Here is a 25,022-nt window from a genome sequence, read left to right on the forward strand (position 1 = left end):
ATCTGGGTCAAGATCGCGATATATATATAACTCTGTAAAAAAAAAAACACGCACAGGTCGAACACACGGCAAAGGAACATCACTAACCCTTATCTCCATTGCAGAAGCACTAGGCATAGACTCCATAACGGCATGCGATTGGTCAGATCATCACAGCATCTCATTCCACATCTCAGCTCCTGAAGCAAAGGCAATGAGATAAGAGGTTAGACCTAGACGGTGGGTCAGGGATACTAGAAATAAGGATATATAGATGACCTGTATGATCTATACCAAAGAAAACTTCAACCCCAGGAAAGCATTTCCTATGTTCACAAACTCATGGAACACTACAACAGAACTATGAATGACATACTGGAGTCGTTAGCACCCCAACCCTCTTCCCCCACCACAAAAAAGGATCAAAAACAAATGAAGACAACCTTGGTAGAACGGTCACCAAAATGAAGAAAGAAGAAGACTCAGGTTTGCAGAGAGACGATGGAGGCTAGCGCCCTCAGCACACCTAAAACAGCTCAGAACTCTGAGAAATTCATATAAAAATTTAGATTTGTTTTTATTTATAGTTTTGTATTGCGCAAACATGACCCTAGTGGGTATTAGAACACTTTATGGACTGGTAAAACAGACATGAGTAAATGACAAACACAGCAATGAAAATAAATAGAGTAAAAAGCTTGATCTCAATAATAGTCAGCAATAAGATGGTCAAGCATCATAAAGAGTAGTTAGTATGGTAGTAAGCATAAATATATTGTGTTAGGGTAAAAACCTAGTCAGCCGAAAAGATTATGCCTCTTTTTTGAAGGAGGTGGTAGAAGAGATTAGACAAACGTCCGGTGGTAGAGAATTCCATATCTTAGGTGCGACAACGGAGAACGCGCTGGCGCCCATTTTCTTTTTATGGTTTCATTTGGGTTTCAGAAGCAGGGTGTGCGCACTTCTCAAAGGTCTGCAGCCCCCTCATGGTTTGGTTTTTGGGCCTGATATCTGGAGGTATTGATGTGTGGCACTTTATGATTCATGCATGCAATTACTTGTTGTATTCTTGCTTCGTACAGTAGCCAATTCAGGGATTTTAGGGCCGGGGAGATGTGTGTATTTCATTTTGTTCCGGAGACAAGTCTGGCTGCGGTGTTGAGGGAGGCTCTTTGAGAGGCCAACTTGTATCGAGGTAATCCACATAGAGTGGCACTACCATAATCTAGTCTGGGCAATACAAGAGTTTAGACCGCTTGTTTTAGGTCTTCATGTGGAAGGTAGGGTTTAAGTTTCCGCAGAATGCTCAGCTGCTAATTCGCTCATTTGGTGACTGCGCTAATGTGATCCTGCATATTCAGATGTTTGTCTAATGTAATACCCAAGGATCTAGCAGAGTGTATGATGTGAGGAGAGCAGTTGAGGGCTGCAAGAGGTTTCAACCAAAGATCGATCTTGGGGATGTTATTCGGCGGTGAGATGAGAAAGAATTCCGTTTTGGCAGTAGAATGTTTGAGATGGTTTTCTGTGACCCAGAGTTGTGTATTTTGCAAGGTAGAATTGAGGAATATAATGTCCTCTGGGAAGGTGATTTTGAGATTCATCAGTGTACATATTACAGTGGATGGTAGCGGATTTTAAGTGGTTTGCCAGTGGTTCTAGAAAAAGATTGAAGAGAATGGGTGAGAGAGCAGATCCCTGTGGAAAGTCAAGATTGATCGCATGGGGCTTAGACAGAGATGGATTCATTGTGACTCTCTGAGATCTGTTTTAGAGGAATGAGGAAAACCATTGCAATACGACCCCTAATAAGCCCATCCTTTGTTCCAATAGTCTATCGTGATTAACTGTGTCAAAGGCGGCTATAAAGTCGAGCAGTATCATGAGGGATGATTCATTTAGATCCAGTGTTAATATGTCATCCACAAAATGAGTAAGTGCAGATTCAGTGCTGTGACCTTGACGGAAAACTGAATGGTGTTGGTCAAGGAGTTAAAAGTTGTCTATGTGGTTGCAGAGTTGGATCTAGACACATTTTTTAAGAGTTTGTAAGAGTAGGGATGTTGGAGATGGGCTGAAAGTTATTAGGATCAGAGCAGTCTGCGTTGGTTTTTTTTTAAAAGTGGGGGTGTCCTGCTTTTAGGCAATCAGGGATAGTGCCTTGATGTAGCGAGGCATTTACTATCTTAGACCATAGGGGAGAATGAAGGTTCTGATCTCTTCGAATATAGATGGAGGTAGAGAGTCAGTGAAGTGATTAGATGGGTTTAATGATGAAAGGATTTTGTAAATGTCACTTTCGTTGATTGAGGAGAAGGTGTGGCAGGAGCATTGTTTTGGAAGGGTGCCTGGATGGATCACTACCTGCAGTATACTGGGTGGTGAGTGAAAAACTGAGTGAGGAAGCCGGTAGTAGTTCATTCACTAGTTGTAGCTCATTTCTCGATCTTTGTGGTTTTTTCCATGAAAAAGGCAGCCAGTTCTTCACAGTTTGGGAGGAAGCTGGTTCCGGCGTGACTGCTGCTTGACTATTTCAAATAGTTTTTGGGCCCATTTCTGGCTTGGTCAAGTTGTGCTCTAAAGAAATTAGCTTTCACTTGCCTTATTCTTCTGTTGTATGTGTTCCTCGTTGATCTTCAGCATTTTAGAAGCTCTAAGGATGGAGAGGATCTCCAGGCTCTTTCTGCTAATCTTAGATTACGTCTTTCGGTGTTCAAGTTGTGGGTGAAATACAAAAACTGAATAGACAAAGAAATCCTCACCACACCGTCATAGGAGCTCCTGGCAGCCATCCAGGAAGCTCCTAGAAAGACAAATTGAGACTATGTCTATTGATGTGAACATATTGAGAGCCGATTTACGTAAAGTAGCAGATAAAGTATCCACGGCGGAGGGAGATATAGTGGACTTAAAAGGAGAGGTGGCAGCATTTAAGCAGCACACGGCCCAGACGTCCACAGTCACAAGGGCCCTTGAGTACCGGGCCGAGGTTGTGGAGAGGAGCACAAGGCACAGCAACATAAGAGTCCTAGGGTTCCCTGAACAAGTTGAGGAGGACATGGAAAAGCAATTCCTGGAGTGATGGATATGCACCCAGTTGTGTGCGTGGGGCTTATCCAAACTCTTTGCAGTGGACAGAGAACACAGAGCCTTGGTGCCCTCAAACCCCCTCCCCCCTCCCCCGCCCCCAGTACTTCCCCCCGACCTCCCTCCCAGGCAAAAATCGCAAAAATATTGATCTATCACGATAGAGACTGTATCCTCTGGGCTGCAAGAGAGACTTAGAATCTCTGCTATGAAAACAGTCAAATAGTCATATTACCGGAGTATACCAAGCAGGTCCAGGAGCTGCGGAAAACCTTTCTGGCGGTAAAATGGAAGCTCCGTGATAAGGAACTGCAGTACATGCTGCTATATCCAGCCAAACTGAAGGTACTTGCATAAGGCAGGGCCTATTTCTTTGAGATGCCGGAGGTGTGTGAATGGCCGGAGATCAGAGGTGACGCCCACGCCCCGAAGAACAGCGTAACAAAAGACAGGGATGGGTCACTTGGTCAGGGGGAAGAACTCGAAATAAAAGGCACCCGGGTCAGTCCACGGACGGGGACCCACCAGATGAACAGAGAATTACGGTGTGCGAGGACGGCACCATGCATCTGAAAACCATCAAGCTGGGTGCCTCCTCCTCACCGAACACTGAATCTGGGCCTGACACAGAGGATACCCCGGAAACACTGAACCCAACGACGTACATAGTCCATGAAACCATCCTGGAAGCTGCTCCAGCGACAGAAGCTACATAAACAAGCATTTGCAATGCAATAGGTCTCGCATTAGGAAAGTTTGAGCTATTGGTATTGTAAATGACACATTTTTTATTTATGTGTTTGTTTTGAAAATAGCGAAATTAATAGCTTTGTCATTTACAATGCCAATAGTTATAACTTTTGCAAATGTGACACCTATAGCATTTGTAATGCAATATGTGTTGTATTTACATGACTTAGATGTATTGATATTACAAATAACAATGGATTTAAATTTTTGTTTAATCATTAATACTTAAATGAAAGTTATTGTAATTTATAATGGCAATAGCTTAAACTTTTGTAAATAACTTTTATGAAGATTATGTTCAGTGTATTTTATTGTGATGAAAATCCCAAAACAGAAGTGAAATATTAATATCTTTTTGTGACATTTGTAATAAAGCTTGAAACATTGAGAGAACATATTTGAACCAGTTGTTGTTGAATGGTTGCACAGATTGATGCTGTGGTGGCTCTGAGTGATGTTGTGGTGGCGACAAGTGATGCTGTCGCGTTCAGAGATGCTGTGGTAGCGCACAGTGATGTTGTGGTGCCCCTGAGTGATGCTGTGGTGGTGCTGAGTGATGTTGTGGTGATGCGATAGATAGAGTGAGGGCAATAGATAGAGGGAGGGTGATAGATAGCTAGAATGAGGGCGATAGATAGAGTGAGGGCGATAGATAGATAGATAGATAGATAGATAGATAGATAGATAGATAGATAGATAGATAGATAGAGGGCGATAGATAGATAGAGTGAGGGCGATAGATAGATAGAGTGAGGGCGATAGATAGAGTGAGGGCGATAGGTAGATAGAGTGAGGGAGATAGATAGATAGTGTAATTATGTGGCGTGTAATTATGTGGCACTGAGTGGTATTTGGAGTGTATGTTGCATTGAATAGAGTGTAATTATGTTGCGTGTAATTATGTGGCACTGAGTGGTATTATGAGGAGTGTATGTTGTATTCAGTAGAGTGTAATTGTGTGGCGTGTAATATGTGGCACTGAGTGGTATTGTTTGGAGTGTATGTTGCATTGTAATTATGTAGCATATAATTACGTGGGACAGAGTGGTATTGTGTGGAGTGTGTGTTGTATTCAGTAGAGTGTAATTATGTGGTGTGTAATTATGTGGCACTGAGTGGTATTTGGAGTGTATGTTTCGTTGAGCGCAGTGTAATTATGTAGCATATAATTATGTGGCACTGAGTGGTATTGTTTGGAGTGTATGTTGCATTGAGTGCAGTGTAATTATGTGACGTGTAATTATGTGGCACTGAGTGGTATTAGGAGTGTATGTTGCATTGAGTGCAGTGTAATTATGTGGTGATAGAGTGAGTGAGGGCGAAAGATAGATAGATAAGAGTGAGGGCGATAGATGTGGCACTGAGTGGTATTAGGAGTGTATGTTGCATTGAGTGCAGTGTAATTATGTGGTGATAGAGTGAGTGAGGGCGATAGATAGATAGATAAGAGTGAGGGCGATAGATGTGGCACTGAGTGGTATTTGGAGTGTATGTTGCATTGAGTTGAGTGTAATTATGTGACTTGTAATTATGTGACACTGAGTGGTATTTGGAGTGAAAGTTAAACAGGCAGACAAAGGTAGCGCCATTATTCTATAGGATACAAATACCATATTCGAGCCTCTCGCACAATCTGTAGATTTTTTTCCATCAACCCCATGTATAAACAAGAACAATTGTTACATATAAAGTTCTATTTTTTCTACAGAAGCAGCTGGGAAATAGTCCTCGTCAAGAAAAGTGTTTCCTTCGGTAATTGTCACCTTGTTCAGTGCCTAATTCCTTTTTCAAAAAGTTACATCATCCAGCCAAAAAGTACACCTAACATCTGAGACGCTGATCCCCAGAGCGAGCTCTAGTTTTTGCTTTGGTTTCATCATATTCTAAAGCTAAATACAAAATACTTTAGAACAAGCCACATGAATCAATGCACTTGAAGCACATCTTCTAGAGCAAGAAAGATTGTAACTGGTGCCCTTGGCAAAAACAGTTTAGAGTTGTGTTCTACTGTTGAAAGATGAACTTTGAGGAAGGGACTGCAACAGTGAACATTCCTGCAGGGGAATGTAAAATTACAACAAGCTGATTTTTTCCAACTCACTCTTTCCTTTCAAGTTGAAGTTGAAAGGGGTGAAGGAGAGAGAAGTGCACTGTCAGGCACGTAAGCCTTCACTTGCTTCTCTCACGAAGAGGCTGGATGTGGGGAGGACAATATATGCTTCCTTATTGATATAAGCAAGCTTAAGTCAGCAGTAATTGCGGTCTGGTCTTCTGAGGCTCTTACCGGGCTGCTAATATGGTACAAACTAACTAGTGTACGGAAAGCTAAAATAATCTCTTCTCACAAAGTTTCAAAAGCTGAAGGAAAGGGAACCAACTGTGAGCCAGACTGTTCTAAAAAATTATTCAGCGCCTGGAAGCCTGGGTTAAAGAGCAAATTCGGTAGACACAGGAGCGCTGCCCTTTAAAGCCGAGCTCCTCCGCATACAGAGCCCCTACAGTGTCGCAGCTACAACCGCTTAGTAAATATGCCAAAAATATCATAAAATAAACAGTTCAAAAAAACAGTAAAAAGTAATATTTCAACGGGACACGGAATTGTAGAAAGACTCCTTGTAAAATAAATACATACAACGCACACTTCAGAAATAAATAAATTAGTTTACCCATCCGACTTGATTTAGTTCCACCCTGTTGAAGAGGGTCGATCTCGTTAGTGCGCTATGGATCGTTACATAAAGCAAGTGGTCTGGGATCAAAGTTCACACAGAACATAAAGGGGCGGGCTAGGAACATGATTACTATTGATTCTGATGTTGAAGACTACCATTGCGCCCTTTTCTTGGTTTGAACAATGAAAGGTAAGAAGGGTTGGGACTCGAGTCCGTCACTTTCGCTCTGGTTGCTATGTGTGTTTCCCTGACAAAGAAAGAAGCCCATCCTCTGTTTATTGCCACAGCTGTTTCAGACCATGGTGGGGGCAGGAGCAAAGGCAACATGAACCAACGGGTAGCGTTTGGAACAGAGCTCCGAACACAAGCAGCAGGAAGCAAAGAAAATTAGCCGCAGCAAAAGGAAACAAACTGGCATGCTGCTGCTTTCGAAAATTAGATTTTCAATAAATAAATGGTTTGGGAAGCCGCGCTATAAGTAAAAAGTGCAGCCGCCAAAATGCTACATGTCATTGAGACACACAACAAAATAAGCATACACAACTCAACATAGTGAAATAAAACACGGCGCCAGTCTACATAAAAAGTACGTGTGTGGCGGCCCGTGGTATATATATAGAACAAGGCTACTGTAAACAAGCACAGTAGGCTTTCACTTTCGTCCAGAAAAAAAACGAGAAAGGTGCAGAGAACGCCGAACAAAACACTTCCCAGCGAAATGGATGCAAAAAAAAAACAAGCTCTCGGCATTGCTGTGGCGGGGGGCGGGAGAGCATTCCTTTGAAGTCCGATGCCGAGGCTCAGACAAATGGTGGTGTGCGAGGGGCTTCCTTTGAAGTCTGATGCCGAGGCATGGTGTGGGATGCCTGCCTCATACGCCTGCCTCACATGAACTGTACGCGATCTGCAGTTTGGTAGACTTTTTGAACCGCTTACTATAATCTCGCCTATTCTATCCCGTTAGGGATTGAACCGCTTACTATAATCTCTCCTATTCAATTCCTAACGGGATAGAATAGGCGAGACCTAAAAAGGGGACATTCTCACAGGTGCTGAACTACTGTTGGCTGCTCTGACATTTATAATAATTAAAGAATGAAGTGCATGTGGGCCACACATGTAGTACTGGGGGGGTGGGGTGAGGGCCAGAATGAGTGTGAACAGCCGGGGGCGGGGGGGAACACCGGGGGTGCCTGGAGTAAGTGGCAAGAGGGGAAACAACAATCCAAATGTAACATTGAGAGTACTAGAACCATATTGGGTCCCCAGCTGGACTACACTTCCCTTGACGGGCATTTTGTAGGTATAGTGTTGGGCTGCGAGGGAAGCTGTGCACATCCTGGAACAAGCATTGGGAGGGCATAGACGATAGCGCTGTTGCACGTTTCCGGTCCTTGGGGGTGGAGGGAGCATGGCACAGTTTGCTTTGTTTGTTAGTAGTTGTTATATGCAGCACATGTGGAATGTGGGTGGAGTGCACAGCTGGGGACTGGGACAACACCAAGCTAGATATCGCTATGGCAATGAAAGTTAAGTTCCTTAGTTGAGATGTAAGGGGATTGGGTACAAAACGTAACAGAGTACTCGCGTTTCTGAAGCGACACCACGTCTGATTGGCCTGCTAGCAACAAACCCACCTGGATGACGTGGGAGCCAGTAGGTTGACAAAAAAAAAATGATGAAGAGGCCAGATATTTCACTCATCCTATTTTACTTATGCGAGGGGTGTATTGATATGGGTGGCTCCTGGGACGCCGTTTGTCTAGCAGTACATGAAAGCCGCCGTGAACAGCCGCTATGTCCTACTCAGGGTGATTCTTGACAGATCTATGCCCCAAACATAGACGATCTGGGCTTTTATCAGTCCATACAAGACATACTGGCCCCGGACCTGGACGCTGCTCTTCTCTGGGTGGGGGATTTTAATTGAGGGTTGGATCCAAACTTGGACAGGCACCCTCCTAGACAGGGAAATAAGCCGCAGATGACCAAGAGGCATCGGGAGGTAAAGCAGGACTTGGGAATAAGGGACATATGGAGAGATAGGCACCCAATGCAGAAATTGTATACCTGCTCATAACACACACAGCAGGTTGGACAGGGTCTTTGTGTCAGAGATGGAGGCCTTCCTAACGTGGAGGTGACCCATCTGGCTCGATTGCTGTCTGATCATGCCCTGATCAGTTGTGTGGCCCGCTGGGTCACTCCCACTCACCTACCCAGAACATAGCAAATGCCAGCAGACATTCTAGAAGACCTGGTTGGAAAGGAGACCACATCCCATGTGTTGACGGACTACGTGACAATCTACTGGGAGGGTGCGACCACCACTAGGGCAACGGAATGGGAGGCACTGAAAGTGGTGGTACAGGAGGCCTGTATGAGACTGACATGCGGCATTCTCAGGCAGCTGCAACGAGTCCTCAGGGCAGAGGAGATGGCATTAGCGGAAGCACGTGCTGCAGATCTGACCAAACCAGATGCTGCTGCTGTTCTGGAGTAGGTTGTACGTACACGCATCAGTGACATATGGGAAAGACTAGATTAAATATACACTCCGTCAGTATCAGCAGCAGCTGCATAGAGAGGGGGACAGGTCCAGACGCCTTCTAGCTTGGATTCTCCAGAGGGAGCAGGCCCCTACCCCGACCACTGCTCATCGATAGGTGATACCGTATACACCAAGGCCTCAATCCTGGAGGTGTTCCAACGACACCGACAGACAGTCTATGCAGCAGACCCGGCGGTCAGGGAGAACCGATACGCACCATTCCTGAAACCACTGACCCCGATGCACCTCCCCTCATTGGCCTCTAAAGAGCTGGATGCACAGCTGTTCCTTGAGGAAGTACAGGAGGCACTACTGATGGATGTATGATGGTACAACGAGGGCCATTTCAACGCGGTCTGTTAGATCGCGGTTTTCACAACGCAAGTTGTTACATTGACTTGTGCTGGAGGGGCGCCCTCCAGTGCAAGCCAATGTAACGACTTGCATAGTGAAAACCACGATGTAATAGTACCACGTTGAAATGGATGCGCGGGAAATAATGTCTCCTCTACTGATGCTCCTGGGGGCTAAGGCCCCTGGAGATGGGTTCCCACCTGAGTTATATCGAGCGTACTCTCCCACTGGCGTTACTGTGGGTTTTTTGGGAGGCCTTCGCCCATAGAATCTTACCCCCCACCATGAGACAGGGAGAGATCTGTATGATCTTGAAACTGGAAGGGGACTGGTTCGGGATAGACTCAGGCGTGATGACCTACGAAAATTGATCAGGGAATATTTCCAGCTTAACATAACCACGTGACTCCTCTCGCTCAAACACTTGGGATGCCTAAGGGAGTATTGCATAGCTTTAGATTCCTCCCTGAATAAGCTAAGAGCTGCAGAAAGACAAACATTGGAGACCGAGCTTGTGGAGGCAGAAAAGTCTCACAAGGAAAACCCTCCAAAGAAAGCCAACTATTCTAAGGGGGAACTAAACTCAATCTATACCAGCGGACGATGTAGGATCATGGGAATAGGGTGAGCTCCCACTTGGGGGAGGGGGCGGAGCAAGCCACGCCTGCTAATGGCCGCTCTGTATGCGAGCTCGTGCGGTCACTTCACAATCCTGCAATTATCCTACACCAGTAGCCTGTCTCGTGTGATGAGACGAACAGATGATACTGGAAGACCGTGGCGATAAACATTACCAGCAAAGGCGGACAAAGTCGCTTTATAACCTCTGAAAACTGCTCTCGACTTGCGGCTGCCGTGAGGCCTGGGAGAAGGGCATGCGCGAGACCCTGTGGCTCGCGGTGGCACAGCTGTGGCGATCGCGGTGCAAAGGCCCTGGATCGAATCGTTGTCTGCAGCCATGCAGCGGAGGTGAAGTGCTGCTGTGTGATCCCCGTGACCCTCCTGCATTGTGCCCCCGTGGAGCGGATGGCCTAACTTCGACATAGAGGCCGCTGAGAAGATCGACGGGATGAGGGGAGCGCCCTCTGACGCACGGGTGTGGGTCCTGAGAGGTTGCAGCTGCGCGATGTGTGTGCGTGCAGGGACTTGAGAGAGCCCGAGATCGGCCCGCTGCGGTAACAGGCGCGCCGATGTCCCATGCCGCATTGGGAGCTCGCACACGCCTGAGAATCCTTTGAGCGCTGGAGGGTGATTGCAGTCAGTATTTAATCAGCGACTCCCCCCTGACCGAGGTTGCACACAGGGGAGGGAACAGCCGTGCCCGTGACTGGGCTGCGAGATTGAAACCCTCCCTAAGACCTTGCAACTAAGATGCGCACATAGGGGGAGGCTCTGCACCGGGCTACAGAGGAATCCCCACTTGACTCTGTATCGAGCTACAGAGAAATTCCCACCTGCATCTGAAACTGTACATTACTGAGGTCCACAATCACTGCTCGGGAGGGTGCAATTGTCTGAGTGTGTTGTCCGAGGACCATCATGCACCTTCTGACGCGGGCATACCACTGCTCTGAATTCTTGGTGGCCTCCACTCATTGAACACTGATAGCGCTAAGTTTGATCTGGGGCGGCCGAGCACCACAGAGCCTGGCCCACTACACACAGGCTGACTGGAGGCCTATTGTTCTTCACAGCTGCAGAGAATAAGTTGCAGGAGCGGCGGTGCGGAGTTTGTTGCATCTGGTACTACCCACACCACCCACACGGTGATAGTACCTTGGTCCCATGAGACGCGACAACCGGCACGGCCTTCGACTGGCCTCACAATGGGGAAACCGGAAAAATCTCAGCCAAAAATAAATTTTGATCAATCCAAAAAAACAACAGATTCAGGCACAGTGGAACAATCCTCCACTCAAGCGCCTATGGGGGTGGTGTACCCTGCTGCGTTGGTGGATTTTTAGTCAATGTTCATGAAGATCCAAGCCATGCTGACTAAGAAAGATGGGAAGATCGATACCTTGACCTATACAGTGGATCGTATATCGAAACGGCTCGATCGTCACACGGAGAGGATAGATATGGCGGAAAGACGGATATTGGATTCAGAAGACGCACAACGCCAAATGGCAACAAAACAAGAAAAGGTCGAAAAAGCACTGGCTGCTATCATGGCGAAATCAGAAGATTTAGAGGCGAGATCTCGCCGTAACAACTTACGTGTCATGGGTGTAGCGGAAACAACAAACACGGGAAACATGGAGTGCTACATTGAAAATTTACTAGGGACCCTTTTTGGCAAAGAAACTTTCTCGGATGTCTTCATCATTGAAAGAGCACACAGATCACTTGCCCTGCCGCCTCCACCGGGGGCCAGACCGCGCCCGATCATTGCAAAACTTTTGAACTATAGAGATCGGGATGCAGCGCTTCGAAAAGCCAGGGAAACCTTAACACCTGATGGATGAACATTTCCATATACCCGGATTTCACGCAACAAGTCCAAGAGGCACAGAAAAAGTTTGTAGCAGTAAAGAAATCACAGAGGGACCAGAATATTCCATACGCGTTGCTCTACCCAGCACGGCTTTGGATTACTGACGGGGAAAAAAAAACAAGATCTACAATGACCCTAAGGGACATCCTTACATTTTTGCAGCTGAAGGGCGCTCCAGTCCTATGTAGAAAATCACAGAGGGGCACGTAGGAGGAACAAGGACACACTTCAGATGTTGAATGATTGACAGACACCCCTCTACCCTTAGACAGTACTGGGACATTGCAGCTTGTCTTCAGCCGATGATGAGCTGCATGGATACAGATAAGTAAACGTCACAAACACACGTCATGATGTATGGTTCCTGAAATGTAACTGTGGGGGGAATGTACATGCGCATGATGTAGAGCTTATCTTGGTGCTGTGGTCTGCATTTTTGATAAGTGGTTTCTTCACCGAGGTCAGAGGGCTGCAAGGTGGAACTTAGATGATTAAGCGACCCCCCCATGTGACTATGTCACTGGGGTTTCCGGCAGGCGGCTCCCGCCTCCACATGTGCACCACATTATCTTCTTGTTTCTAATGGGTTTGTTTGAAGGGTGGGAAGGGGGATTCTAGAGTTTGTTTGTGGGATGGCTTTAGCAATTTGGGGCTGCTGAAGTGGGTGGGGGAGGGGAATGGCAAGCTTCAAAAGCTGGGTTTGTTAATGTGATTGAATTACCAGAGACGCTTGAACTCACACTGATCGCATTTTTTGACCTTGGCAGCAGGACACCGACACAATTACACTTAACGCCTCATAATGACTATGTGTGAGGAATATAACTGTGACATGGAATGTCAGAGGGCTTAATACTCCCCAAAAAATCAGACAAGTGTTCGCCTACTTAGACCGCTACAGCGTACAGATCGCCATCCTGCAGGAGACGCATCGGAGTATGTCCACGGAGGTGAACATCGCCAGCAAATGGGCAGGATACAAGCTAGCCTCCTCGTACTCCTCATATGCCAGAGGGGTACTCATATTAGTGGAGAGGCATTGCATTTACGCCTATTAACAGATACATAGGCAAAGAGGGGCGATGCGCCATGGGGCATGGTAAGCTCGGACTCTCCCTTGTCACCATCATAAACACTTCTGGGCCGATAGCGGATGAGCCGGACACTTTCCTTCGGCTGTGCGGCGCTCTGCACGAATGGCCTGAAGCGGCCATTATGTGTGTGGGGACCTAATCACATACCTAGATCCTCAGCTGAATATATCAAGCCCGCAGGGGAAACGTACACCCAAAATAGCACAGTGCATTAATGATGCTATACTCGAATTTGGTCTTTTAGATGTCTGAAGACTACGTAATGGTACAGCTAAGGAGGGTAGGCATGCTACACCTGCACACAATAGCTTGTCTCGATTGGACTACTGGCTACTGAGTGAGAGGGCCAATGACTGGGCTACGGACGTCACGATCCTCCCTCGCACATTGTCGAATCATAATCCGGTGCTGTTCGCCTTTAAACATGCGACTAATGTACATTGCCCATACATATGGCGCTTCCGTGCGCATGCTCTTTTGGATCCGCTGTATAATAATACTGTCAGGGAAGCCATTGAACAATATTTTGCTGTATACACGGGTACGGTGGTCAATGCATCCTCGCTGTGGGAAGCTTTCAAAGTGACTATTAGAGGGGTTTGTATCAGCACCCCAGAGTGCATTCTTAAAGATGTTCGAGGCCAACTAACACAGGCCGAGCACTAACTAACAGGTTTAGAAAAGCAATACACAGACAATCCCTGACCTGAAACCCTAGCCCGTATACACGAACAAAAAGGGAAATACGACTCACTGGCAGAATCGGAGATCCGCTACATTGCACGCAGACATGTGGCGCGAGCCTATGGGGAGGGAGGGCGCCCGGGCAGAAATGTGGCCACTATAATAAGAATTTGTGAGGACTATCACCATATACCTAACCTCACAGACCAGCAGGGCAAGGAGCATTACGCCCCGAGGCGATAGTGGAACAATTCTGCAGATTTTACTCTGATTTACACACAGCACGGGGGAGTGTGACGGACGCAGACACATATCTATCCGACATTGCCTGTGCGTGGCTGTCGGGTGGCCACCGTCAATCTTTGCAAACCCATAGATGAAGCGGATATAAAGGCGGTGGTATGCACGTTGCCCAACCAAAAGGCGCCGGGACCCGATGGGCTTACAGCTGAATTCTATAAAGAATACATCGCTCTGCTTGTGCCTTATCGTCTTGAAATGTATGCAGAGGGACATGAAACTGGGATACTGCCACCGTCCCTCCGTCAAGCCCTGATAATTACGCTGTTAAAAAAAAGAAAAGGCCCGGATAGGTGTGAATCATATAGGCCATTGTCTCTGATAAACCTGGACGCCAAGATACTGGCGAAAATATTAGCTACCAAGCTTCAGCCCCTCATGCCCAACCAGTACTCCCGGACCAATCGGGATTTATCCCCGAGCGCTCCACGTCTAATAATTTGAGAACTATCTTTGCCATGTTCCATGTACTAAACCCTGAACTGCCAGCCGCCGCGGTCCTCCTGATGCAGCAAAAACATTTGACTCTATTGAGTAGAGTGACATGTTGCATGTACTGTGCTGCATGGGATTCCCGCCACTGTTCCTGTGTTGGATAGTACTTTTGTACAACAGCCCTGTGGCGCTGGTGCGAGTGGGGAGACTGACAGCACACCCATTTCAAATATATAGGGGTACACATCAGGGTTGCCCCCTCTCTCCTCTACTGTTTGCACTGGCACTAGAGCCACTGGCTTGCATCATACGGCAGCGCCACAGAGAATCTGCACTGAATTTCTTACATCGCCCAGTAGGTAGATCACTGTACACAGATGATATGGTGTTATTTTGAAGGTAGCCGGATCTGTATCTGCCACAGTTTTTAAGGGAATATATTCGGTTTGGACTCTTCTCAGGATTACAAATAAATTGGGAAAAATCGATAGTTATACCACTAACAACGAACACGCCCCCGCAACTATGGACTACCCTTTGGTGTGGACTAGACCTGGTGAAATACATGGGTGTGTGGATACACCGGGACCCCGAACTGGTGATCAGGGAGAACTATGGCAGAGCAAATGCCGCTCTCAAACAGTAGGTAGACAGATGGAACAAGCTGCCACTCTCCCTGGCAGATCGAATAGCATTCATTAAAATGGTGGTAATACCATGCTTTTTATATTTATTCTGTAACATCCCAATTAAGCTGACAAACGTTTTTCTGGGACGTCCGCTCTACTCTCACTTACTTGATATGAGGGGGAAAGCAGGCCAGGGTAAGCTGGACTATACTCACACTGGACTACGCTAGAGGAGGCTTCAGTGCTCCGGACCTCTTTATATATTACTTTTCCACCCAGGCATAATATGTCTATAACTGGTTTAGACCTCACAATTACACTCCACATGTCGCAGTGGAAGATGGGGATGTACACCCAACCCTGTTATCTGGTGTCATCACACATACAAACAGAGGTATGCCGCGAACTGAAATCAATACGATAGACACGACTATTGCAGCATGGCAAGCTGTAGGCAAAATGACCAATAGGCTCCCGGTTTATGCTCCGGCACTGCCCCTTGCACATCATGCGGCCTTATCGGTGACAAGGGAAAAGGTCCACTAAGGGCATTAAGAGAAGCGGGCATGGTGACTATGCAAGACATATACCCAGATGGGCACTTCCTTATGACAGAAGACCTGAGTTACATAACCAATCCCTCACCGTTGTTTAATTTTACCATTCATAGGCTGCGGCAAGCGATCAAAGTCCACTATACCACGTACCCATCTGAACCCCCGGTGCTGCCGGCTCTGCAAACGCTACTGGTTGCACCTACTAGACGTAAACTAGTAACAAAACTCTACAGAGAGGTGTACGATGGGAGAGATCTTGGATCAGATAAGAGTCTTACCCGATGGAATAGCAGTTTAACTCCACCACTACTAGAAACGGAATGGGACCATAATTGCAAGGTGACTGGTGCCCTCACACCTAACGGTAACTTGCGCATCATACATTTCAAATACATTCACCAAGTCTACCACACGCCTGTTAAACTACACAGATGTGGCCGTAGATAAACTAGTAACTGTAAAAGATGCGGACAGCCGGAAGCTGACTTCTTACATCTGGCGTGTGGGTGCAGACGAGTGCTGTTGTTCTGGCAAGGGGTATTGCAATACCTATAGGAAATGACTGCGATTGTATTGCAGTGTGTTCCGTCAGTATGTCTGCTATGCCATGTACCTCACTTAAAGGGTGCGCTGGGAAAATGTGTGCACGCTGCGCTGTTATTGCTCAAGCTGGGACCGGGAAAGTGTGTTGGCTCCTATGACTAAGTGTTGGGTGAAGGATATGGTTTATTGTAATGAAAATCTTGTATTATATGTAGAGGAGCTACCGGCTGCGTCAAGACCCAGGAATATATGCGAACAAATGATGTGCTGCCGCAGGATAGGTTTAATTGGTCACTGCAAGTGCTGATGAGTCAAATAATGGTATTGTTTAAACACTGTTGGGGTAAAACTCAGTCACAAATGGTTGTATGATTGTTCATATTGCACTGCCTAACGTGGCAGAGAAATTGTAAGTATTATTTCAAATGCCAATAAAAAATAAAATAAAAAATATGATATGAGAAATACACAGACACAAAAAAAAGGATGCAATAGGAACAGAAAAGACAAATTGATATCATAGTCAGCAATATTGTTATGTCTTTTAGCAATAAAGCTCCAACCTTCCCATAAAATTTTCCCTTTTGAAAAAAAAATGGTGAGCTCCCACTTGGCATGGCAGTTGAGGGTTAAGAGGGAGAATGAATACATGGGGGAAATTAGAGGGGATACGGGAGGTGTTACAGTCTCGGACGTCTAAAAGGTGCACATACCTTGTCACTTTTGCGAGACATTATACAAGACAGAGGGAGGGATAGACCCAAGCTGAATACCTGGATGAGGTCACTTCTACTCAAGTAACGGAGGCACAGAGAGAGAATCAATGGGGAGCCCCATTACAGAGGAGGGGGTTCAGGAAGCAAAGGGGACAGGGTGACTACCCAGTTTTGACTGAACATTTAGCTCTGAGCTCACTGCACATTTAGTGTCTATTTTAAACATATGGCTGTCTCTGGGGAGGGGGGGTCACTGCATCTCAGAGTGAAGCTCTTATTTCAGTTATTACACCAAAGCCGGGCACGGATCCCAGGACTCTCTTGATCTGAACTCCGTGCACATTTACTGTCTATTTTAAACATATGGCCGTCTCTAAGGGGGGATCAATGCATCTGAGTAAATTGATACTTGTATAGCGCACTACTCACCCACAAGGGTCTCAAGGCGCTTGTAGGAATACCGCTGTGGAACCCATCCTGGCTTTCCCTGTGATGCGTCCACTCCTGGGCATCCCCAAGGTGGAGGACAGGCATCCTTAGTGTTGTGGGGGCCGTTGTGGAGATTAAGCAAGCTATTGCCCAGAGTTGCAGAGTGGGACTCCATGATTGGAATAGGCACCGAGGCGAGAATTATCAGGTCCGTGGAATTTTGAGCCCAAGACCCGCCAAGGCGGGGAATTGAACCCTGGTCACGGGTTAGACCTCTGCATCAGGGTCTGCATCACTCTAACCATTGAGCCACACTTCTCCACTCTGAGTGAAGCTCTTATTTCAGTTATTATACCAAAGCCGTGCACGGATCCCGGGCCAGTGGCTCACACCGACCGAGGACTCTCTTAATCTGACCTCACTGCACATTTAGTGTATTTTAAACATATGGCTGTCTCGGGGGGGGGGTGTCACTGCATCTCAGAGTGAAGCTCTTATTTCAGTTATTATACCGAAGCCGTGCACGGATCCTGGGCCTGATGCTCACACCGACCCAGGACTCTCTTAATCTGAACTCACTGCACATTTAGTGTCTATTTTAAACATATGGCTATTTCTGGGGGGGGGGGGGTGTCACTGCATCTCAGAGTGAAGCTCTTATTTCAGTTATTATACCAAAGCCGGGCAAGGATCCTGGGGCCTGTGGCTCACACCGACCCAGGACTCTCTTAATCTGAACTCACTGCACATTTGGTGTCTATTTTAAACACATGGCTGTCTCTGGGGAGGGGGGGCACTGCATCTCAGAGTGAAGCTCCTATTTCAGTTATTATACCGAAGCCGTGCACGGATCCTGGGCCTGGGGCTCACATCTACCCAGGACTCTCTTAATCTGAACTCACTGCACATTTGTTGTCTATTTTAAACACATGGCTGTCTCTGGGGAGGGGGTCACTGCATCTCAGAGTGAAGCTCTTATTTCAGTTATTATACGAAAGCAGGGCACGGATCCGGGGGCCTGTGGCTCACACCGACCCAGGACTCTCTTAATCTGAACTCACTGCACATTTGGTCTCTATTTTAAACATATGGCTGTCTCGGGGGGGGGGGGGGGGGGCACTGCATCTCAGAGTGAAGCTCTAATTTCAGTTATCATACTAAAGCAGGGCAAGGATCCTGGGGCCTGGGGCTCACACCGATCCAGGACTCTCTTAATCTGAACTCACTGCACATTTAGTGTCTATTTTAAACATATGGCTGTCTCTGGGGAGGGGGGGGCACTGCATCTCAGAGTGAAGCTCTAATTTCAGTTATTATACCAAAGCCTGAATGGAAGGTTAGATTCAAACACTCTTGCCGCTGGCTCGGCCTCCATGCGCCGTCAGGGGTGCTGGAGTCTGAACCCTTATTGATACCTTTGATAGATTGCAGCAGGGATTTACAGTGCTCCATGTGTTCCACTTTCTACATACGTGCATGTTCACTTTAGAATGTTAATGAGGGCAGGTGTAGTGTGTGCCCGAGTGAATACCTTTCTAAGAAACAGTCCTGAGGTTGTATTTCAATAAAACAACTTGAAATTTGTTTGCGTTTATACTCATTACTACAGCCCTCCCCCAGCCCCGCACGTACCCGCATCAGCCGCGCGCCTCATGGAACGTGCGCCCCTCGTGTCTGGGGTCAGCTGGTGACGTCGGCCTCGTGCGCCCCTCGTCTCTGGGGTCAGCTGGGTCAGCTGGTGACGTCGGCCTCGTGCGCCCCTCGTGGCCTCGTGCGCCCCTCGTCTCTGGGGTCAGCTGGTGACGTCGGCCTCGTGCGCCCCTCGTGGCCTCGTGCGCCCCTCGTCTCTGGGGTCAGCTGGGTCAGCTGGTGACGTCGGCCTCGTGCGCCCCTCGTGGCCTCGTGCGCCCCTCGTCTCTGGGGTCAGCTGGTGACGTCGGCCTCGTGCGCCCCTCGTGGCCTCGTGCGCCCCTCGTCTCTGGGGTCAGCTGGCGGCGTCGGCCTCGTGTCTGGGGTCAGCTGGCGGCGTCGGCCTCGTGCGCCTCTCGTCTCTGGGGTCAGCTGGGTCAGCTGGTGACGTGGGCCTCGTGCGCCCCTCGTCTCTGGGGTCAGCTGGCGGCGTCGGCCTCGTGTCTGGGGTCAGCTGGCGGCGTCGGCCTCGTGCGCCTCTCGTCTCTGGGGTCAGCTGGGTCAGCTGGTGACGTCGGCCTCGTGCGCCCCTCGTGGCCTCGTGCGCCTCTCGTCTCTGGGGTCAGCTGGGTCAGCTGGTGACGTCGGCCTCGTGCGCCCCTCGTGGCCTCGTGCGCCCCTCGTCTCTGGGGTCAGCTGGCGGCGTCGGCCTCGTGCGCCTCTCGTCTCTGGGGTCAGCTGGGTCAGCTGGTGACGTCGGCCTCGTGCGCCCCTCGTCTCTGGGGTCAGCTGGGTCAGCTGGTGACGTCGGCCTCGTGCGCCCCTCGTGGCCTCGTGCGCCCCTCGTCTCTGGGGTCAGCTGGCGGCGTCGGCCTCGTGCGCCTCTCGTCTATGGGGTCAGTTGGTGACGTGGGCCTCGTGCGGCTCTTGTCTCTGGGGTCAGCGGTTCACAGCTGACCTTCGGCGCCTCCTCGTGCTCCGATACTTCCGGGTTCTTCCTTCCGCCTTTCAGTGACGTGGTGGCGTTGTTCTCCCGTTTCACGCCGCCAGGCCTCGGAAGGATGAAAGGCCGAACCGCCATTAAAAGAATGGCGCCGGCCCATTCCCCCATGCTGGTGCCTCTCCCGCCCCCCGCAGGCGTGGGGCCCCCTGGATCCATTCTTCTCGCTAACCCTCCTCCGGGGCCGCCTGGCTCCGCCCCAGCCCGAGGAGCTGGTCTGCGGTGTGGGGGGAGGACACTGTCCTGTGTGCCGAGGATCACCGCCTGACACGCCGTTCTCCAGTCCCCCTCCTCCTTTGGTCTCTGACTCCTTGGCATCCCGAGGAGTCCGTGGGGGCGGGGGCCTCTCCCCCTCACATTGGAGCCCCCGGTGCTATCCCTGCATTGTCCTCCTCTGCCTCCCTCTGTTGGTGCCAAAGCCTCGCCCATGAATCCCTGCGGTGCCCCCCAAGAACACACACCCCCAGATGGGATTCCCTGCTCCGACTCCAGATCCGGAGCGGGCTCTGCTGTGCCCGGCTCAGGGAAGCTCCTTCCACTCGTCTTTGCTTTCAATCCTCTCCATCCTCTGCACACGCACTGCGGTAGATCTGATTGTACCGTGCGCCCTGCTGGCAGCGCCTTACTGTTTGATTGCAGCTCCTTCCCTTCACGTTTTGTCTTTTGTTTCACCTGCGTTCGTGGACACAGACTCATTACCTTTCCCCTCTATCGCAACATTAGATGCTCACACACCTCAATAAACTCTGTTTGTCCAGCCACAACCCCCCCTGAGGCCGCAGCAGCTCCTCGCCTCCCCTTCTGGGCGCTTTCTGCAGCTTTCTCTCGCCCACAATGCAGGGCGCGACGGCAACAGGGCAGCTGGGCTCAGGAGCAGGGCATGTAGGGGCTGAGATGCCGCCTTCGTGGTGGCATGTTGTGTCCTGCCGGTCATGGAGTTTAGATGCGAGTGCGGGCTCCAGTGGTGGCCGTGGCTTCTTTCCTGGACGGCAGCAACCACTGACTATGGTCAACACTTATTGCAGGGTTTGTCAGGGGGGGTGACATTTACACATTGGTTATTTAATGCCATTTTATAGGGCGCAAAGTACTTCACCCGAAGGTGTTAGTACCATTTTTTAGAAAGGACTAGTTATGTTACATAGACTTCAGAGTACAGGGGTTACATCTAAGCTCTAAAGATATTATGAATGATAGTCAGCACAATGTTTCAACACCTATACCCGTGGTTGGTTACACATTTACAAGTTGCAAATTAATTCAATCATAAGATACTAGCATGCCATGTGTATGTATCCTCTCTGGAAGGGCATTGAGGGGAGTGTTAACCGTTACTAAGTTTAGCTAGTAGAGTTGTTTGTATCAGCCAGTTGAATACCCTCCACCTGCTGTGCAGGAATATACCCAGGGTGGATCACATTTTTGACCCCTAAGCAAGCTAAAAAATGTGCCCAGCAGCAACATTCGTGCTGCCTTGGGGGTTCTAATCCTGATACCTTTATAAACTCTGGGCAGATTGCAGCACAGTAGGTATTCGCCTTACTGTGCATTACAGTTCTGTACTTGTAATGCCTCACAAAGACAAGGATATCTAGTTTTCTGGGCTAACGAAAGGGCGGACGTTTCTCTAGCCTTCCTCAAGGTTTATTTACATGCCACCCTGGCATATTTCACCCTTGGTGACGACAGTGCATATGGGGGCACGGGTAATGTTTTGCATTGGTAGGCTGGCAAGCTCATATGAAATAGATGCACCCATTGTCAGCAGACCTATCTCGGGTAAACAGTACTCCCGTTTGGCACGCATATGAAATTGTTCATGTGGGTTGGGCTTTGTGTGAGATTGGACTAAGGGGTTGCCCTTCAGTGAGGTATTAGTTTACGTTTTAAATCATGTAACTTGCAACCCCCGCAAGTGCCCTGTCTTGCTGTAGGTGCAAGGTTATGGGTGTTTTTATATATATGGATGCTATAACAGGAGAGTGAACCATGCGACACAAATTGCGAAACATTCAGCATCATGTTTTAACCCAATGACCAAGACAGAGAAACTGTTCAGGTCTGAATCATTAGGCCACAGGGTGGCACAACAGAATAATTCTAAACCTGTGGTATCTTAGTTTTTCCCGCCCTCCACTTCTCGCTATCCTCGGAGGGGATTTCCAAGAAAACCATGTGGTAGATACAGGACGAAGAGCCTGAATGGTGTGGCACGCTATGCCAGGAAAAGTTTACAGCTTAAATGTTTTAACCCTATGCCATGATAGGCTAATCGTCCAGGCCAGAATCATGGGGTCACCGGGTAACTCGACTAGGTATGTTTTAGCGTTCAGAGGGCACATGTGGTTTGGTGCAGGGTAATTCCTCCCACTCCACCACATGCCAGCCAGAGGGGGGGGGTGACTGGTCTTAGAGGAATATACTTTATTAATCTATACTGATTGGCATTAGCACTTTCACTTTCCTGAGGCGGAAAGCCGGGAAAGTTAGGCAGCACATCTCACCTTTTGGTTTTAAAAATTAGTTTTAATCTGTTTTTACCTTGTTCTCTGCTCACTTGCTCATTTTGCACTCGGCTACCTTCATTGCACTGTGTGTCACCCCGCGCAGCCGATTAGGCACTGTCGCAGGTTGATCCGGGGGTGAGCCGCCATCTTGCAGGGAGGCGCAGGGTTGGCGGTCTAGTTCTTTCGACCCTCCCGCCCTCTCAGGTATTTAAATCGCGCTGTTCCTGCCGCACGCTGATTGGTATTAGCACTTTCACTTTTCTGAGGCGGAAAGCCGGGAAAGTTAGGCAGCATATCTCAACCTTGGTTTTAAAATTTTATTTTAAACTGTTTTTACCTTGTTCTCTGCTCACTTGCTTATTTTGCACTCGGCTACCTTCATTGCACTGTGTATCACCCCGCGCAGCCGATTAAGTGCTGTCGCGGGTTGATCGGGGGTGAGCCGCCATCTTGCAGGGAGGCGCAGGGTTGGCGGTCTAGTTCTTTCGACCCTTTACCCTCTTCCTGTTTAAATGTCTGGCACCTCCCATCCGCGCAGCGAGTCGGGCCGATGGCGCGCCCGTCTGCGCCCATACGGGCCCAGGGGCCACGACCCCTGACCAATTTACGTCACCTAGGCTCATCTATGGAGCTGATCAATCTTATGCTTTGAGACCCATACCTATCCATGCAGCTGTTACCTTTGACATGCTTGATCAGTTCCCACAATTTTGCCCCCATTGCACTTTCTCTTTGGATGTCCCACAGTTATGTAACTGTTTTGTTCAGCAAACCATTACTCCTTTTTACCCTAGTTATACCTTTCTCAGCTTGAATTGTCGCTCCCTGCATAAGCATAAACGTGAGATTTTTGATCTTCTCATTGATGAATCCCCTGATGCGTTATTCATCACTGAAACATGGCTCCACGAGAGCTCCGGTCCAGACATCGCGGAAGCTTGACCCGTTGGCTACGCCATTGCTAAAAGTGACTGACCCAAGAAAACCGAGGGTGGTATTGCAATTATATTTAAGAACGCATATCTATGCCAACTCGATCCGGTCACCTTATGCAATTGTGAGGCAGCGTATTTCAAGCTTGCTCTTCATCCTAAGGTCACCCTCACTGGTCTTTAAGTGTATCGTCCTCCTGACCCAGCTAATGCCTGGCTGGTACAATTCTCGAATTATATAGCTTCGGTTTTAACATCCTCCAGCAACTTCTTGGTTGTTGGGGATCTGAATGTCCACTTGGAGGACCCTAAAAATAGTGTAGGCAGCAATCTTATTGCTGACCTCGCATCCATTAATTTTTTTCTACTTAATAAGGGCCCCACCCGTAGTGGTGGTCATTTTCTTGACCCCATTTTTAGGTCTCGCCTGTCAATGCGCGTGCGCATTGAGCGGAGCGAGACTATAGGGGCTTAAACAGAGTTTAACTAGACTGGCGATTTGATGCAGTGCATGTGCGCTTTTAGCTCAATGCGCAAGCGCAATGAGTTAAAATGCGCGTGCACAGCATCAAATCGCTAGTCTTCGCCATCTGTTCTCCACCTTGGTGCCGCCAGCACCTCCCCTCTCTCTCCCTGCACACAGCCTTGCTCGCATTTCTCCTCCCCCTCCCCAGCCAGCTTGGTGCCGCCAGCACCTCCCCTCCCTCTCCCCGCACACAGCCTTGCTCGCATTTCTCCTCCCCTCCCCAGCCGCCAGCCCCTCCCCTCTCTCTCCCTGCAGAAAAAAAATAATGGCACTTCCTCGACAACTGAACTTTCATTCCTACTCTCCCATCCATCCTGGCAGATGCAGTCCCACAGATTATCTTTTTCTCCGTTACTTCATCTGATTTCTTCACTCTTGCACATCTTCTCTCCCTTCTACTCCTTAACCATGTACTCCGCTACATTCCTTTCTCTGTTTAAAATGTTTGTGTGCAATTTAACATTTTCTTTTCTGCCTCTATCCGTTGTTCCATTACTTGTCCCCTTTCCTCCATTTCATAGCCCGGATCTGTGAACTAACCTCACCTCACACCATTCCTCCATATTGATTGTATTCTTAGTCTACCTCCATCCACTCCCATGTATCTCATCCTCATGCGTACTTCGTTCTCCCGTGCGTCTCACACTACCTCCTCACCCTCCATCCTAATAACGTGCACTCGCATGTCCTCTCTCTCCCTCCCCCACCCCCAATCCTGGGCCCACTTCAAGTCCCTGGCCGCAGTGGTTTGTCTCGTGTAATGGTTCCGGTCAGTGTTCGTGCGAACCCTGATTTTAAATCTTCCTCCTCCCTGATGAAAACCAGCTCAGTAAGGCAAGCGGCTGCTTGGATGGTTGAAAAATGTACTCTGTGAGGGCAGAACGCAGACATAGACAAGCGGGATCCCCGTAGGACACTAAATGCCCATTCTAGGGCTGGGAACATCGAGCCCTCTAATGGAGTGCCCTTCTTTGAAGTGAATCCCATCTCCATTGGAAAGTCAACCCCTTACACGCAAAAGTCCCACCCCTATGTAATTAGCATTTGTTCAAGGACCCTTTACCGTTTTGAAAAGAGGTTTGCCCATCCCAATTTAGAGAGCCCCCACCCTTTTGAGGATTGCCCTGTCCTCAGAGACGTTTGCTTTGTTA

General features: G+C 48.5%; 1 protein-coding gene across 1 annotated transcript in view; it reads right to left on the reverse strand.

Annotated features, from left to right (window-relative positions):
• The window catches only part of LOC147737021 (uncharacterized), a 33,546-nt gene extending 13,239 nt beyond the window's left edge, over positions 1–20,307 (reverse strand). The window contains exons 1-2 of the mRNA XM_086958254.1: positions 18,910–20,307; positions 88–179 (exon numbers count right to left, since the gene is read on the reverse strand). The gene's annotated coding sequence lies outside the window, so the exon portion shown is untranslated. The remainder of the gene's footprint in view (positions 1–87; positions 180–18,909) is intronic.
• Positions 20,308–25,022: the final 4,715 nt, after the last annotated feature.

Source organism: Lissotriton vulgaris, chromosome 1_1 (assembly GCF_964263255.1).
Source record: "Lissotriton vulgaris chromosome 1_1, aLisVul1.2, whole genome shotgun sequence".
Taxonomy (NCBI): Eukaryota; Metazoa; Chordata; class Amphibia; order Caudata; family Salamandridae; genus Lissotriton; species Lissotriton vulgaris.